The following is a 20,022-nucleotide window of genomic DNA, read 5'->3' on the forward strand; positions in this document are numbered from 1 at the left end:
GACTGTTTAAGAAAATTGGTAATGTTATTCAGTAGAACGGGCTTTTGATTAAATTCTGACAGTTTTTATCAATCACTACATTACTAAAATGAATTATGAAAATATTAATAGTTTCCTTACCAGATTATTTTGCTTCAATTTCCTGGGGTCAGGACATTAGAGATAACTTACTAAATTGGTTTTCTCTTGGGGGGACGGTTTTTGGTCAGTCAATGCTATCCACAAGAGGATGGCATATAGCGTCGGTGTCTTTTTTCGAAATAATTATCCATGTATTCTCGTTGCAGAATACAGATGAGTGTGTTAGTATGCTGTAAGGCTACTTTGAACTTTATTTCTGATTAAAGTTGAGATAAAACCCCAAACTACGTTGTTTATATCTGTTTACCACTTCGATGAAACCAATAGGCATGATCACGAGCATCGCGCAGTCGAAACTTAATCTGGGATTTGAACCCACGAACTAGTCCTTTAACACAGCCGATTTTAAGGATGTTTATGTGGTCGTATTGCCAATGTTGTCACAAGAGGCGTCAAACGTGACCATGTCATGTCATCGTATCCTAACTGCATAGACCTATGGTCGTGATGTCATTGAATGAATTGTGTGTCAAGACTTGAATATTTGCATATCCCCATCATAAAGACTCGGTTGCATGTTGACAGACATTTCATTTGCCGAAAATGACAAAAGTCTTAGTGGTATCAATAATATGAGTGGATTACTTTATAAAAGAGCTGTTGTTTGTTATATTTAAAAGAAATCCGATTTCAGCACTATAACATGTCAATAAAACATATGGTTAAAAGGAGAATACGAGTGAATTGCAATAATTTGCTGGGTGAAAGATAAAGTCATCAGAAACATATTCCCAAATTTTCAATTAAAAAGTATGTATAATTATGTTTTAATCGCGAAAACAGTTTCTGTAAATCTCAGCTTCGGCCATTATGCATATTTCGCTCGAACCCACGTGACCTTTCCGCTCGTGACGTCAAATGTGCCTGGAGTCCGCCATATTGCCAAAGACCAAGCGCTACAGTAGTACAAATCGTGTTGTTTCTGTCGTTTCTGTAAATGGTACGATGGTGTATTCTGTTGCCTGGGGATGCACGGAATCATCGAACAATGGAAAGCCGCAATGTCTAATTTGTAATTCATCTTTCGAGTCCTAAACATGACCTTTCCCAGTTTTAGTCAACGGATAGGTTGACATGCAGAGAGAAATATTTTCTCTGCTGCTTTCTTAAGGGTTGGTATGGTAGCTACGTAGCTAGGCCCACCACAGCAAAGGCATGGTTCAATTCCCACATAATCCCACATAATCTTTACGGCAAGGTTTCAATCTAACAACAACAAATCCCACTTGCTCATTCACATACTTTTACGAAAACCTACAAAACATAACGCATCGATTCAATAAAGACGATGTCATTAAATGAACACGCTGTCATTATTTTGCTAAGACGTGCTTTTTCTCTGTTTATGTATTGTACTTTTTATAACCAAATGTGCTTAAATGTCAAATCTGATAATGACATTTCCAAACGGTACTAATGACACCTTAACTTTGACGTTGACAAAATGTCAAGGATTGAATTGCGTCAAATCCAAATTGTTGGACTATACCAGATTAAAGTTTAACCTTTTCACAAACCTGTAACTTGAACATTTAAGCTATATTTGGAAAACACATGAAACTGAGAACTGACAGGAAATTGTATCTATTGAATGAAGATTTCTTGCGCAAGTTGATGCTACATTTGATCCGCTATTTACTGTAAAGACTTCACAAGTACCATTCACAGACGTTACTACTAGCAACTATGAATTCCTTTTATGACGGGTGAGGGATGCAGAGCTCGCATGCTTAACACATATGCAAGTACTGGATATCATACGAAACTATCACGCCCGAAGACACACATTCTCCTCATATTTCACTGAGGTTATCATCATGGTCAGAAAACAGTCGTTGTATACCGAGGTATAACTTGATACGAGACATTTTTTGCAATATAAATTAGAATGAAATACCGAAAAAAACGTGGCATTGTTTCAATTATGTTTTTCTCACATTACGCTTTTTGAGTTTAAGATTGGTTTTAATACTGATCATTTTCAAAAGAAACATCTTGCTGATGACAAGGAGCACGACAGAGCGGGATGAGATGTCTCCAAACGGAAATAGACGGAGCAAAAATTAAACAGAGAATGAGAGGTCGATGAATCGCAAATATTATTTGACAGATATGAATCCAGCTGCTGATTCTACTTCACGTCAATATCACTGAAGAACCTTTAGCTTCCATACGCTATGGACAAATGAGAGCATTGCACTTGATCAATACCTTAGAAGGACTCATATGAATTTTATTAAATTTGATGGGCGTTGCTGAAATAGCTCAAGCATGAAAGTGTTTCATGATCAACTGTATAGGTAAAACACAAATACAACACAGATGTTCACCCACTGGGAACACTGTAAGGAACATAATGGGAAATAAATTACATTCACACTGCAGAACGCGTTTTTGAATATATGCTGTCATTGAAAGAGTTAAATGGGGCATATAATGTACTGACACTGCAGGAGGTTAATAGGACATATACTGTACTAAAACTGTATGGGGTTAATGGGATATATATATACTGTACTAAAACTGTATGGGGTTAATGGGATATATATACTGTACTAAAACTGTATGGGGTTAATGGGATATATATACTGTACTAAAACTGTAAGGGGTTAATGGGACATATATACTGTACTATAACTGCATGTGGATAATTGGATGTACATACTGTACTATAACTGTATGGGGTTAATGGGATATATATACTGTACTAAAACTGCATGAGGGTAAATGGGATATATATACTGTACTAAACTGTATGAGGTTAATGGGATATATATATTGTAAGAAAACTGTATGGGGTTAATGGGATATATATACTGTACTAAAACTGATACTAAACTGTATGAGGGGTTAATGGGATATATATACTGTACTACTATAACTGTATGGGGTTAATGGGATATATATACTGTACTATAACTGTATATGAGGGTTAATGGGATATATATACTAAACTGTACTAAAAACTGTATGGGGTTAATGGGATATATATACTTACTAAACTGTATGAGGTTAACTATATACTGTATATGGGGTTAATGGGATATATATACTGTACTATAACTGTATGGGGTTAATGGGATATATATACTGTACTAAAACTGTATGGGGTTAATGGGATATATATACTGTACTATAACTGTATGGGGTTAATGGGATATATATACTGTACTAAAACTGTTAAGGTTAACGGGATATATATACTGTACTAAACTGCATGTGGATAATTGGATGTATATTGTATTAACAATGTGGTATACAGTGTATGATGATAGGCATGAGCTGTGAAGGGGTGTATTCTGTGCTACCATTACTTATGCTGTGACATGATATATGCTGAAATGGGCTGTGATAAGATATATGTCAAAAGCTCGTGTGAGTGTCCAGTTACACCTTCACATTTATGTCAAGTGTAACATGTTTAGACTCAAAGGGACTCGAATAGTGCACTCATGTTTTCTCCACATCGTAGTATTTGAGACGTCGATGCAAGTTTCAGACTACGGTGGGTTTTTGCAATGAGCGGTCACATGGTTATGGTAATCCTGAGGCAAAAATGAGGTTTCACCCAAGGTATTCTCCGAGTGTGTAGGTTGTCGTCATCCTGACGGTAAGGCGTCCGGAGTTGTTTTTTTTATATGGTTATTCCCAGATTGGTAGATTAGGTTCTTTCAGAGAGTTGACAGCTCATTACATCCAACAACCAGTCGGACAAATAGCGAAACAAAAACCCACCAATATAATCAGTTGTGTGTAAATAGCGTCCCACTGAACAAGGAGAGGGCAGTAATTCTGTTCATATTACACGCTTCCGGTACGTCACGTGATTCCCACTCAATATCGTGTAATCTCAATCATGTTTATGTTCGACACATGATGGTGTTTCTTTCCGAATATCGACAGAAATGTTGTTCAAAATTGAGCTTTATGTCGACTCCCCAAAACAAAGCCAAAAAATCAATGCCTGCAAAAATGAGTACTCTAAAAACGGGAAACCAGAGTCATTTCCGGTCTCAGATTTGCATTTTATCTTTTTATGAAGATTGAAAGCTTGGCTTTATCTTGCTCGCGAAATTGCAGAATATTAAAACTAAAGTTGTGAAGGAGAAATTAATTTCAATACATTTTCAGCGTTTTCAATAACGACATAAAATCAATAGAACGTTCCTGTTCTTGTCTCTAGGGTTATGTACAGATTGCTCTCGTGTGGAAATATAATTAAGTTATCTTTTGAGAGTTATTTTCAGTTAGCACGGTTATGATGATAATATCACGATACTTCAGCTATCAGTCCCAATGTATTAATATTTCACTATCTGAGAATGAGACCTACATCAATAGGAAATATTTATTTGTCACATTTAAAAATGAATTTTTTTTATCTCAAATTTGATTTGTTTAGACTTTGTAATGAAGTACATGTGTACAGTGTAATGGTCTTAAAGTAATATGGTGAGTTGGTTAACTAAAATGTTGGCCCAGGGGCGTCGTAAAAGAGCAAAACTGACTGACTGACAGAGTTTTGGTTTTACGCCGCGTTTAGCAATATTCCAGCAACATCACGGCGGGGGACACGAGAAATGGGCTTCACACATTGTACCCATGTGGGGATTCGAACCCGGGTCTTCGGCGTGACGATCCAACGCTTTAACCACTAGGCTACCCCACCGCCCTCAAAGAGCAAAAGGACTTGTACATTAACATAACTCCTTCACAGAAAATACACCTCCTGCTTATTGACATTCGAGTGAGCCACTTGTTTGAAACGCAACTTTGAACGCTTTTTTTGTAGTTTGATTAAACATATTTTTCCGAGGCTGAAATGGTTTGGGGTCTACTGGGAGCAGCTACAGAAGATGAATATCATTCAAAATGAACACAACAACTACAACAACAAAACAAAAAACAAACACATTAAATAATTCCAAAGCACGAGGAGTGTATTTTCGTTTCTGAGTCTGTGTATTACATGTCTTTTTGTTATATTGTCAATTTCCTTTGTGCTTAAAGCGTTTGTTCGTCACACTGAAGACCCGGGTTCGATTCCACACATTGGTTCAGTGTGTGAATCCCATTTGTGGGGAACGTCGCCGTGATATTGCTTGAATATTGCCAAAAGCGGCTTAAAACTAAACTCACTCACTCATTAATCTTTTCGAACGCTAATCATTAATCTTCTGTACATCAGTGTATGTAGCAAAAGGACCACGTGTCTATCAATAAACCGCGCTATTTAGAGCGTGGCAGAAGCCTCTTCGCAAATATGTTAGAGGTATTGTTACGATATATACGGCGTACATTTTACAACGTCCTTTCCAATCGGTTTAAAATCCGCAACCGCCGTAATTCTCAAACAAAGAATGTACGACAGCAACAGACTCCTTCAGGTTGAAAACAACAATGTCTAATAGCTGCATAATGGAATTATTTGAATTAAGTGCACACTCAGCCTTCTGACGGTCAAAACCATTTACTGTCTTTGGTTCCTTTGAAAATACGATACACGTTTTATGATGATTTATCTCTTGTTTGTAATGTGTGTGGCATATATTTTAGTTTGGTTTCTCTCTGTTTCCATTGGTAGGCCTATCCAGTTCGCATCAAAATGGTAAACGTCTGAATTTCCTTCCACATCACGCTGATACGCCGATGTACACCCATGAAGATGAGGAACAGAATTTGTCTTCAGTAACCCATGCTCGTCATAAGAGCTGATTAGGTCTCGGGTGTTCTGATGCATATCATCTTATTCCACTTGTTTGGATCGATGCCCACGATGTCAATCACTGGAATGTCTGGTCCGAAGTCGGAATTTTACAGAACGGCGTCATATAGCTGGTAAATTGCCGAGTGCCACTTTAAGCAACAAACGCAAAACCAAACTACAATTGGTCAAAGAAGTTTGAACTCAACACACTCTCTCATTGAATAAGTCACACGCTGAAAAAAATGACTTTCATTGGATATTTATATAGCGCACATATCAGCGCACAAGTGCATGCTCAATGCGCTTGTATTTTTCCCTCGATCATTGGATGTCAGTCTCAACGGCACATCGTATTATCAATATCAGCTCCCTGGGGAGCATACAACTCTTGCTGCTCTTGCCGCACCGAGTTTTTGCGACATTCCCGTCCTTACGAGGTACCCATTCACAGCTGGGTGGACTGGGACACATAACCACAGTGCTTTGAATGGACCTTCAGTAACCCGTGCTTGTCGTAAGAGGCGACTAACGGGATCGGGTGGTCAGGCTCGCTGACTTGGTTGACACATGTCATCGGTTCCCAATTGCGCAGATCGATGATTATGATGTTGATCACTGGATTCTCTGGTCCAGACTCGATTATTTACAGACCGCCGTCATATAGCTGGGATATTGCTGAGTGCGGCGTAAAACTGAACTCACTCACTCACTCACTCTGCTGATCCAGAAGCAGCTAATCCGATACTGACAGAACACGGATCGCAAGTTGTCCAATCTCGTCATGTCACATTAAAACATCAACAATGTCAACGTGCAATATGCTCAACGTTAGGTTAAACGGCGCTCGCCGTATTTCTCCTGAGACTGCACTGTTGTGTCTGAATAGCTAACTGTGAGAGGTTGATTTACTGTACGAATACACCGTGGGCTTGATAACACGTGGATCGATTAATGTTTGGGAGCAAGTGTTGGATCTGCACCTGAGTCTGGTAGTATGGCTGAATATACAGAGTATTTACACTTGAAATTGGAAACCTGGTTAGCTCTGGTCGGGGAAACACTGCGTGATGCATTAGCGGGTCATTATAACACGTTTGAAACCTTTCATGGTTTCATTGAGTTTCATTGTGGTGTTAATGTGTATGGATTGTTGGGAGGAACACGGTGCTAAAAGCCTTTGAAGCTGTTCATTTATTCGCAGCGGTTTGTTATTTCAGACTAGAATGTCTGGTTAACATGTTAAGCTTCTTAAAATACCTGGACAGTCAAAATCACATCATGTTGTGGCATACACGTCTTTAAAGCTTTCGTAATTTTCCAGTTTGATGCTGGTGAACAGAAAGAACACGTAATGTGTAACAGAGCAGAGAAATGTCGACAATTTACAAATACACATCCAGATGAATTAAGTTTTAAATTTCAATCCGTGAAGATCCGGGTTAGCTTGTCGTAAACGGGGACTAACGGGATCGGGTGGTCAGGCTCGCTCACTTGGATGACATATGTCATCGGTTCCCAATTGCGTAGATCGATGCTCATGCTGCTAATCACTGGATCGTGTGGTCCAGACTCGATTATTTACAGATCGCTGAGTGCGGCGTTAAACAACAAATCAAACAAAATCTTTTTAACTTTTCTTACCCTCATGCAACTAAAAGGAACAACAGTTCACGCAAGATAAAGTTTCCTTTCTGGACAATATACTGTGAGCCCTACAAAAGCATTTGTTTCACGTTCAGAATGTCCTGCAAATAGCGAGCCTTAAGGACGTGTAATCGATCTAACCTCGAGATAGATATATGCTTGCAACACATCGGCTGTGCTCATATATCCGACAGGAATCGCATTACTGGCGACGATAATTGTATTTACATAAGTGGTTACATTGTTAGCTGTTTCCTGAGGAACTCTATTCTTTGACATAGAAAAATAGCATCCGTCAGATGTTGGAAGAGGTTGTTTTGAATGTTTCAACGTTGCTCGAAATAGCAGGCGGACACATTTCTAACATGATTCAGCACTGCTGGGTATGGACACAGTGCTCGCAGTAGTTGATAGACATAGGCTAACACGGTTCAGCATTGCAGGGCATCACGCGCGCAATAGTTAACAGACAGAGCCTAACATTGTTCAACAATGCTGAGCACAAGGCTTGCAATAGTTGGTAGACATAGGATAACATGATTCAGCACTGCTGAGCACAGTGCTCGCAATAGTTGGTAAACATAGGATAATATGGTTCAGCACTGCTGAGCACAGTGCTCGCAATAGTTGGTAGACATAGGATAACATGATTCAGCACTGCTGAGCACAGTGCTCGCAATAGTTGGTAGACATAGGATAATATGGTTCAGCACTGCTGAGCACAGTGCTCGCAATAGGATACTATGGTTCAGCAAAGCAGGGCGCAATGCTGGCAATAGGAGTCGGATATAGGCGAACATCAATCACCAGTGCGAAGCACAGTGCTCGCAATGGTAGGCGGACATAGGTTAACATGATTCAACAACGCTGAGGAGCTCAGTGCTCGCAATAGAAGTCGGACATAGGTTAACATGGTTCAACAAAGCTGAGCACAGTGCTCGTAATAGAAGTCGGACATAGGATAACATGGTTCAACAAAGCTGAGCACAGTGCTGGCAATGGCAGTCGGACATAGGTTAATATGGTTCAGCATGCTAATGGTGGACCAGGAGGTGGTTAGTAACTGGCTAAGACATTCGCTTTTCACCCCCAAACCCAGGGTTCGTTTCTACAAGTTGTGTGTAAATCCAATTCCTGATGTTGTTGCCGTGATATTGCGGGAATATTGCTAGAGAGGTGTAAGGCGACTTTGGATTACCGGGGACTATCATGTACAAAGTGTTCACGATCATGAAGATTACTTGAAGTGAGACATAACCATAAGCTTTGGAGATCTGCGGAAAATAGGGCGGTTTCTATAATCTTCCATTTGAAGCGACAAGAGGACCCCAGTTGATATCACTACTCCTTGGTTCTAATCTACCAGGTTGCGTTTTGTATCAAGTGCGTATCAAGTGCGTTGGCGAAAACTCAAATATCTTCAACCACATTCCAACACTCATTGATTAATAGGTATTGCTCCTTCACACACCAGTTTAATCCCATTCTCCTTAATCTCACATTCATTAAATCACACACCCGCGGAACCTAAATACTACTAAATTACAAAGTAAATATTACACTTAAAAAGACCCCGAACCTTGAACTAGCATACACCCTGTCACACAATGACGACGTGATGTTCCACATAGGAGAGCTACATGGAGACATGAAGATTAATTAGTCTATGTATATAATGTGAAAAACATGACACCAAGTCGTGAGAAGCCGTTGGATGAATATAATGCATTAACATGACACACGCGATATATGAACAACTGTATACAAAACACGCAATATATACTGGTGGAAAGACAGACATCAATACTCCAGAATGATGCGTTGGTCAGTGGAAAATATATGTTTCCATTCAATACCGTTCCGCTGCATGACCAACAGCCGGAATACACTGTTAGTTACCATAAGGAGGAGAAGAAGAAGAAGAAGAAGAAGAAGAAGAATGATATTGCCAGCGCAAGCCCATGGTTGGCCCAAACACAATATCCTAAGTGACATGATGGCGGGGCTCGATCGGCATATTACCTTCTTCGACATGGTTATAGTTTTGAGTCATGGTACGACCTGGAATATGTAGAGGGTGTCATGGAATAGACGTGTTCATGCTTACTACCCGGAGCTTCTCTTTTGAATAAGGGGCGGTGGGGTAGCCTAGTGGTTAAAGCGTTGGCTCGTCACGCCGAAGATCCGGGTTCGATTCCCCACATGGGTACAATGTGTTAAGCCCATTTCTGGTGTCCCCGCCGTGATATTGCTGGAATATTGCTAAAAGCGGCGTAAAACTAAACTCAGTCAGTCGTTTGAATAAATCCAATGAAATCTGTTTATTGTTGAATTTTCTGTCCTTTTAGAAGAATCGGGAAGACATATCGGACCTCGCTTACGGAATGACACGCTTGTATCCCAAACAACAAGTTGTCCGGCTCCCAATTATTCTCGGTCCCTTAGGTCTGGTACCCTCCAGTCTCTGACACTTGGAGAGTAACCCTGGTCAGTTGCCAGGAACACAGGACTTCTCAGGGCTGCAGTGTTAGGGAGTCTTCGCATTCAAAAGCCCTGAGCTGATGATCAGCGTAACCAGCCACATTGTGCTGGGATCATTCAAACTCTCGTTTGATCATGTTATCAACTTTTCTGTTGTGGGTTGTTTTATCTGTAGATAGAACTTTGCCGAGTCTGTGACAATAAATGTATGAGGCCGTTCACGAACACAAGCAAAGGTCAAGACAGTAGTTCACCTAGACGAACAAGGGGTGATTTGGTGCAGACAGAAGTTTAGACAGACAGAAGTTTATTCGTAATATCGGCCTCATGGCCTATAATACAGTCACAAACTTTGGCGGTTTCTTGAAACAGTGGTCATCATTTGTATTAGGATCTTACTTTAAAAACATAATGTAAAAATAGTGCTGTGCAGTATATGACTTGGGGGGTTTTGGATTGCACAATTGACGGCAGAGTGAGTGGGCCTTTGTAGACATTTTGTAATTGTTTGAAGTAACTGTCTCTGTACCGCGGCATCACAGAATGAACACACATAGTTCGTACGTGGGGCATCCTCATTCAGTCTGTACACGTTCACTTTAAAGTTGTTATTCGAAACACATATACCCAACTGAATTGACATTCCTGTAGTATAAGGTATAGTGAACACTCTTTCATTCATGTCGATGTCTGTAGAAGCATGGAGACAGAGGATCGGAACATTTTTCAACCTGGCAGGCGAACTCCACGCCTGATCCCCCTTATAACGCTACCAGGTGGTAAACGAACAACAGTCAGGTGTGTCATATTATACCTTGTAGTTTCCCTCCTGATGTGTGCAGGCGATATAGAGTCTAACCCCGGCCCACCTAAACGAACTCAAAGTTTAGAAACACAATGAACATCATTTTTGTCACAAGGGCGAAAAAAGAGGAGATTTCCTGAACATGTCTACCAGAAAACGCTCAGAAGGTTACAGTATAGAGTTTGTTAGTTTATAGTCCTTGAATGTTGACTTCCTGATCTGTCATCATTCCCCGTGTATCATCTCATTTATATGGAGATGACTGTCTGTTCATGTACACAGAGACATTGTTTCGGGCATTAGAAAAACAACACCAACGTTATGATTCCCGTATCTAAACAATCAACCGAATCGACGATTTCCTGGAGATAATGTTTTATATGTCTCAAGGGACACTGAGATGAAACTAGGAACGCCCGAAGCATCCAGATAGGCATCGCGTTACCAATGGCAACAGTCATTAGTCTTTAAAAAGAGTTCATCCGAAGAATGTTACATTCTGAATTGTCCTGAATAGCGGGAAATAGATCTAGTGGGAGACTGATGAAAATAATGGTGAATACATTGTGAGTACACGATGCCATGAAAGAAGTACAACTCACCCTGGCAATGGAGTTTCCACTGAACCCACAAGCGTCATTACAGTGCTAGGTGCCTGCTCTGTCAGTCAATAAGAGATTCATTGACAGAATGATATAGATCAGTTCAGCATTAGCAATAAGGTATAGGGTATAGGGCAGTTCCATTCCATTGAACGTACTATTTATAACAGAAGACCTACCATTTTGGTCTCAATGTCACGGCTATTCAGAACTCACTCTGCAAATTAACTGAAGTATAACTCTCGTAATAGTTTTCTAGTCCTCAATTCAAATACAATTACACAGCGGATATATAATTTGGATTTGATTGTGTATTATTTCAACTATTTAACGAGGACCTTGAAGTAATGGTCAAGACAAACCAATGACTGATATTATGAGCAAAGACACGTTGTCAGTAAAGTCAGTTAATGGTTCCGACTTTAGAAAGCGAGCACAACGAATATAATTGTCTCCATTTTCCAATATATACAGGTTGATTAAGTTAATCGAAGTTCGAGAAAACAAAATTGTACCGAGAGGAGTTTTAGTTAAGGTAGTTCTAAAGTTCAGGATGTTTCCAACCGAAAGAACTAAATTATCACTTCATGAAGCTAGACTTGTATTTTTATTGGGTAAACGAAAGCCCTGCTTCTCCAAGACAGAGTTGCAAATGAACATCAATACTCGTCAGTTACGTCGAGTGTATTTTTTCATCTAAAAGATTTCAAAGACGGTTTTATTTCACTTAACTGCTGAGTGGGCTTCAGACAAAAAATACATGTAGTCTGTACAATCATCTAACGAATGGGACAGGTTAATACCATTGGCGACCTAGATTTCATGTATCTTCTAATAAAGACAAATGAATGTCAGTAAATCTTGAAATCGAATCCGAACTGCAATCTCCCTTGTACTAAATATAGCGCTGTGTCTACTAGCATTACTGCCTGAATATTGCAAAGACACAACCATAATCCTCCAGAATCTGAAGCACTTACCAAGCGCCAGAATGACGATTTACTGGCAATCTAGTCTGGTAATACACTACATCATATTTCGGCTCAATTGGAGGCGTAACTTAGTGTTTGATGGATGGGCATTTATGCTCAATGGTGAACATGGTATATGAGCTATAGGCGAGTATAACAAGATTAACTCCCTGTTATGAGAAAATGGTTCTCATTATAGATAGCGGGGCAACTTGTGGGCTTCCTTTCAAGGTCCAACACTGAACAGTCTTCATTATGTCTGTGTGGATCTCCGAAGATGACTGCTACACGCCATTAAAGACTATTCATGCTGGACGTTGTATCGGTCACGGCCTTCAGAAAACTATTAAGGATAAACCCAATTACAGAAAGCTTTAACTCGTTTGCATAGATTCGGGGGGGAATTTGTTGTTCTGGAAAACGGCATACAAGGAACTTGATATTTTGATTCCAATTAATAAACAAAAAAGTTCGCTGCGTCGTATTGCGTTACCGATCCATGTCTTGAAATACAATAACACAAAATGTAGTTGTGAATGCACGCGATTGTATCTTCATTCATGCAAGGAACTCACAATATTAGGTGAGCTCTGGCATAAACGTGAGTTTGCAGGCTGTTGGAGGTATCCGATGTCATGTCATGCTAAGAATCCCAACTGAGATTGAAAAAAAGTGAACTGAATATACTCTGCGATAGATTTGACAGTGTTTTTAGTTAACTTGCTGATCAATGGTGACATATCATTGCAAAGCTGGGTCAGTGGAGATTTCAATCTTAGATAAACCCCTCGTACAATGACCATTGTATTTCTTACAAAAATACAAATGTCAGTTATATGTGACTTGTCTGAGTCGCACATGACTCTCACTGTTAATTATTTATGGAAATATTATTCTCAAATTACATTCGAGAGAGTGAATATAGTTACACCGTTTTAGTAACGTTACACATTGTACCCATGTGGCAATCGAACCCAGGTCTTCGGCGTGACGAGTGAAAGCTTTAAGCACAAGGCTACCCCACCACCACCAAATTACATTCAATAGGGCTTTATGTAACTATGTAAACTGGGTCATGTTATAAGACTGGATGCGTGGCATTTACAACTCGTTTTCGTAATAAAAGAACAATTCAATCATTAATACAAGAACACTGTTATATATTAACAATTCAGTTAAACGCCAGCTGTGATAGGCTCACCAAGTCGGATGAAAGGAACTTTAATCAATTTCATATTGATTTGCGCGTTTAGTCACCTGAGTTATCAGGTGTAACTTGATGAAATATGTAGGTAGAGTTACAAGACGACACTCTGTTTAATCACGTTATGATTGATCCTCTGGAGCTTGAAAAGTCAGGCATTGTTAGGTTTCATGAACACGGATGGATTTGTCAATCGGTTCATGGTTTCTGGGAGTTTTCTTAAATTTGAGCCTAATATGTTTGTTTGATGCAATATATAGCTATTGTTGTATCGATGTCAGCATTGCACGTGTTCCAAGTGTGTTTGAGTGCGTCTATTCACATAGTTCATTTGTAAGCTAAATGTGTGGGAATGAGAACGGTACACCGGCTGTTTGCATACATAATAATATTAAATATGCTTGGAAGGTTATGTGTGACAGACTGAAGGTGCATCGAGGTAGATAATCACTTACACATACACGATGACGTTCAAATTAATAATAAATTTCTTGACATTGTGTTTATCTAACGAACCATGAGGAGGTTAACGTATTTGAAGTACAGAATCCTTGATACATGATGTGGTGAAGTGTGGTATCTGGTATTGAGTGTGGATAGTGTGCTGTCTGTGGTATGTGTTGTGTGTTGTGAGTTGTGTGATATGTGACGTGTGGTGTGTGGTGCTAGGTTGTGTGTGATGTGTTGTGAGGGCTGCGTCTGGTGTGTGTTGTGTGATACGTGACGTGTGGTGTGTGGTGCTAGGTTGTGTGTGATGTGTTGTGAGTGCTTCGTCTGGTGTGTGTTGTGTGTGATATGTTGTGAGTGCTGTGTCTGGTGTTTGCTGTGTGTGATATGTTGTGAGTGCTGCGTCTGGTGTGTGTTGTGTGTGATATGTTGTGAGTGCTGTGTCTGGTGTGTGCTGTGTGTGATATGTTGTGAGTGCTGCGCCGGTGTGTGGTGTGTGTTGTGCTATGTGTGCTATGTTGTGAGTGCTGTGTGTTGCGTCTGGTGTGTGGTGCGTATTGTGTGGTGTGTGATATGTTGTGGATGCTGTGTCTTGTGTGTTGTGTGTAGCGCGTGGTGTGTGCTGTCTGTGTGTGAATGATGCGTGTTGTGCTGCGTGTGTTTTGCATTGTGTGTGACATGTTGTGAGTGCTGCGTCTGGTGTGTGTTGTGTGACATGTTTTGAGTGCTGCGTCCGGTGTGTGTTGTGTGGTGCGTGTTGTGTGTTATGTTTTGAGTGCTGTGTCCGGTGTGTGTTGTGTGGTGCGTATTGTGTGTTGTGTGTTATGTTTTGAGTGCCGCGTAAGGTGTGTGTTGTGTGGTGCGTATTGTGTGGTGTGTGGTGTGTGATATGTTGTGGATGCTGCGTGGTGTGTGCTGTGCTGTGTTGTGTGTGATATGTGGTGTGTGGTGCGTGCGGTGTGTTACGTGCTGTGTGTGGTGAGTGGTCCGTTGATAGTGTGGCATATGCCGTAGTGTGGTGTGTGCAACACAGTGACTAATGTGTGGTTAAGTATATGTGACAAGTGTAACTGGCATTTTGTAAATGGCAAGAAGGTGTATGTTTGGTAGAGTAGAATTAGGCGGGTACAGTGTGTGAGGTCCACGAAATTAATTGTTTTTACCTTGAACTGGGACTCAGCACATAGGGGACGAAGCAGGGACTGAACGGTCAAAATGTTATCTGATCGGAGTCAGTGTATTGTGTCAGATCTGTTTATCCGTGTCAAACTGCTACATCGGATCTCATTGAGCCAGCAAATCAAAACTCCTGACTAATGCAAACAGACATAGACACACGAGCCCGTAATTTTCAACGCGACGTCAAACTCGTTTCACATCGTCCCACCTTTAATGAAGAAAGACGGAAACCGAATGAGGAAAAAAGACTTTCGTTCTGGAGAGATCAATCAGCGGTTTGAAATATTCCAGTGTTGATCCACGGTCCTCTTTTCTCAGAACCCAGATTATCTCAAAAGTTTCATTTTGCTGCCTTCGGCTTCAATATCGCAAATTGAAAAGGACGAAAAAATATAATTTAAAGTCGATGCGTTTGTTGTGGGTTCTTTGCTTCCCTGACTGTAGATCTTCCCCGGGGACGTCTAAACCAGCACCGTCAGTCTGCAGCGTCGCTGAGTTAAGTGCATATTGTTGTACATACTTTACAGGGATCGTTGAGGCGCATATACCGTTACTCATAACTATGGCTCATTATGGAATGGAATACACTGAGCGTCTGTGGCTGGACTGCTTTTAGTTTGGTCAAATAGACTTAAAAGCAGAGTGGTGTGAGTAGACCTGTGCTCTTGTCGAGTTAAACTCCATCTAACCAGCTTATTCCGTTAAGATGGAAAAGATGTTAGTGGGCATAATAGAGAAGGGTTGGTAGGAAATGTATAGTGGTATTGTGTAGTGTATTGATGCCAGGATGTGGGATATTGCAGTGGTATGAGTAGGTACATGTGGTATGTGGCTGTATGTATTTGGAATTGGGTGTATCAGGGAAGTGGTTTAGATGTAAGTGAGAAGTGTTTCTTGACGCTGTGGAGTGGAATATTTGTACTTAACGTAGATGTATGGGAGAAGAGGTAGTGTTTGTATGTGTGTGTGTGTGTGTGTGTATTTTGAGTAGTGTCATGGTGTGTATCAGAGTACTTCTGTAGGTTCCTTTAATAGTGCTGGCTTTGCGTTGCAGCAGTGTGTGACTCATTTCGAAGCAGAATGTGTGGTGAAATGGAGCAGTGTGGCTTATCAATAAAGCCTTGTGGGTGGTGCATAGGAACAGTGTGAGGGGGGGTGTTAATATTTCAACTCGGTGTGTGGTATATATTAGAGTTGCACTACTGGCAGTGTGGTATATATTTGTTTTTGTGTGTGCTATATTGGAGTTGTATGTGGTATATTTGGGATGTGTGTGTGTGTAGATTTAAAGTAGTATATTAGTTGCAGGAGTGGTATATTTCAGAGGAATGACATCTGTATTGGAGGTATGTGGATGGTATATTGGAGCAGTGTGGGTGGTGTATTTGTGGTCTCTCGGTTGTAAATTGAAGCAGAGTGTCTGGTACATTGGTGGTCTCCGGGTGGTGCACTGGAGCAGCGTGTCTGGTACATTGGTGGTCTCCGGGTTGTGCACTGGAGCAGCGTGTCTGGTATATTGGCGGTCTCCGGGTTGTGCACTGGAGCAGCGTGTCTGGTATATTGGTGGTCTCTCGGTGGTGCACTGGAGCAGAGTGTCTGGTACATTGGTGGTCTCCGGGTGGTGCACTGGAGCAGCGTGTCTGGTATATTGGTGGTCTCGAGGTGGAGCACTGGTGGAGCGTGTCTGGTATATTCCAGTACCATTTGTATCCGTACCTATCTCGTGATGGCGAGAACACGTGCGAACCGCATGCGTCTTATTGATCACAGAAATTCGAACTCGGTGAATTCGAAGGTATGCACAATCTTAGACCTGTTTCTTAATATATTCATTTACATGGTTACCCGATTTAAACGGTTGTTCGTATATGCCAGCGGTTGAGTCCTACAGCAGGGTTATACATGATACATGTGAGATATATAAGATACATTAGCACATACTTATACATATTCACGTACATATATATCTGATATGTACTTTCCTCTGACAGCTTGTACAAGAATAAGCATACATTCCACTGGTATCTGTAAAGTACATGACACCATAGTCAGTAGACGGTTGCTACTCCTACGACTAGTGGTGCCAATTTACTGAATAACAAACATAATTAGTTTATAGAAGCTTGCAATTAACACCATGCCTGAATTCAGAAGTGCATTATTAACGGTATTTTACGACCAGCCTGGACATCATAATAAATATTGTCCATAAGTAATCTCCATAAATAATGTCCACAAATAATGTCCATAAATAAGGTCCATGAACTGTATTATTGACATTTACTCTCCACCGTACAACAAGAACGAGTAAAAACAAATAGCCACAAAACCACTAAATCTAGGAAATCATAACAAAGTAAATACTGTCATTGATTTACTTGGCGACCTTGTATGCAAACTAGTTCAGGGTTTCACAGAGGACCATTAACCTTTGTTGATGCTATCTATATACATAAAGATTTTTTTCAGATATGCCTTGTGGGCATCTCTTTATACCAAAGTTGACCTCTGTCATCTTAGAAGAGGATTAACAAGCAATGCGGTTTGTTTACAACTTTAATTTAAATGTCAGTCAGTTCACACAGAGTAGACGCGCGCTTTCCGTTTGTCGAATGGATTAGGTATACTATATGCACTTGACTCCACTACAGTAGAACAAAGTCAATATTTTTCATTTACACTGTTATCCGGAACGCCAGCTGAGCTCGCTGCAGAGCGATAATTGCTGCTTATATACGTTATACACTGGTTACTTACCATAGGCGTTATGGCAGAATGATGTATCCGAGTTTCATGCAACTGAGATGAGATCTGTGTATTTTTACACCACCTGCATTCGACATGTTATTAACATCACCTGTGTCATGTGTTTATATAACAAATGCATGTGCGTGTCTATTTCTTATTGAAACTTACATGCAGTATGCATCATCCTTCGTATGGAAACATTTTTAACATTAATTAATTTGTCTTAAATCGAAAGAAATCATATATTCACGTTTGCAATAGTGAGCAGAGACGAGAGGAAGCCATGTTTTGCGTTGAGGATGTTGTATCTCAGTAACTAATGTTCCTAAATATTAATCAAACAAGCGGAAATGTTCGGTAACTAGAGGAAGGAAAACAATATACTTACATCTCCACGTAACTGACTCCACGTCTTGGTAAAAGTACATATAATCCAGTCTATTCCATCGTAGCGAATTCAGCAATGAGCTGTCAGCACCGAAACAAGCACCACATTCCTCTTGTTACACCACGTGACATCATACTTCCAGATGATTGGTCGACATGTGAGTCAAGCTAAAACTTAAGCATCATACCTACATGTAAAGCCTGACGAAGATGAAGCAAGGAGCTCAATGAAAATTCGCAAGAGATAAACGCAGTGATATATCTCTCTCGATGGAAGCGCCTGCGAGGTTCTGGCCACTTGCTGGCAGCGTCATTGAACTCCCTGTCGATTCGATGTAGTTGCTCGGCTTGTAGAGATGCTGCGATGAAGGACTGCGGGGTTTTAACATGGCATATATGTCGCTGGCTAGTTTAAACAGTCGGGAAGTTTTATTATCCTAGCGTCTCCAAGGGACGATTAACACCGGGAAGGATATTTGTATCTAGCTGTTTAACGTCCAGCAGAATCTATCTTTCGGTAACCATTATCATGTTGAATATTTTATCTGTGCATGGGGACAGTTCGGTGTGGTAAGTTCTTCCGGTAATAAGTTTTCTATTTTCTGGACAAAATATAATATATGTCCATTTGGCTCAAATGTGTGCTTACATAGAGAGAAAGGAAAAGCTCATGTATGTATGTATGTATGTATGTATGTATGTATGTATGTATGTATGTATGTATGTATGTATGTATGTATGTATGTATGTATGTATGTATGTATGTATGTATGTATGTATGTATGTATGTATGTATGTATGTATGTATGTATGTATATGTGTGTGTATGTATGTATGTATGTATGTATGTATGTATGTATGTATGTATGTATGTATGTATGTATGTATGTATGTATGTATGTATGTATGTATGTATGTATGTATATCTGTATGTATGTATGTGTGTGTTTGTGTGTATGTATGTACGTGTGCGTGCGTGCGTGCATCTGCGCGTGGATGCGTGCGTGCATCTCTCTCTGTCTGCGTGCGTGAGTGCGTGTATGTGTGAGTGTGTGAGTGAATATTAGTACTTATACGTGGCAATAATATTATAGGCCACATGTCATTTCCTTTTCTTGGAAAATGATTTTCCTTTGCGCTCATGTCAAACCTACTTTGTCCGACCAAATATGAATTAACATATTATCAGCTGTCCGCCTTTAGGGTGTATATGAGATCACTTTGATACATATCTTCATTTTAAAACATAAAAGGATGGGAATGTATTCTGTTCTGTAAAGATATGGAAGAATTATGTTTTATGGAGTGAGCTTGGTTTTAAGCCGCTTTAAACAGTATTTCATTTACAACAACTTTATCTGGTAAGAAAGCCCGACATGTTGCTTGCTGTCATTTCTAAGATTTAATTATTTGGGTATTTCTTGTTTCTAATCTGAAAACAAATAAACACTTACATGCAAAGCATACCCGTGAAGATCCGGGTTAAAATTGTCTTCAGCAACCATGCTTGTCGTAAGCGCGGACTAACGGGATCGGGTTGTAAGGTTCGCTGACTTGGTCACCGTATCCCAGTTGCGTAGATCGATGTTCATGCTACTTGTCGCTGGATTGTCTGGTCCAGACTCGATTATTTACAGACCGCCGCCATATAGCTGGAATATTGCTGAGTGCGGCGTTAAACAACAAACAAGCAAACATGCCAACCT

At 40.3% G+C, this 20,022-nt stretch overlaps 1 protein-coding gene across 2 annotated transcripts in view; it reads right to left on the bottom strand.

Moving 5' to 3' along the window:
- Positions 1 to 18,421, bottom strand: part of LOC124271309 — a 61,691-nt gene extending 43,270 nt beyond the window's left edge. For both annotated transcript variants that reach the window (XM_046706404.1, XM_046706403.1), the window contains exon 1: positions 18,318 to 18,421. The gene's annotated coding sequence lies outside the window, so the exon portion shown is untranslated. The remainder of the gene's footprint in view (positions 1 to 18,317) is intronic.
- Between the last annotated feature and the right edge of the window lie 1,601 nt (positions 18,422 to 20,022).

The sequence above is a fragment of the Haliotis rubra genome, unplaced genomic scaffold (assembly GCF_003918875.1).
Source record: "Haliotis rubra isolate DU_JTF1 unplaced genomic scaffold, ASM391887v1 Scf1599, whole genome shotgun sequence".
NCBI lineage: Eukaryota > Metazoa > Mollusca > Gastropoda > Lepetellida > Haliotidae > Haliotis > Haliotis rubra.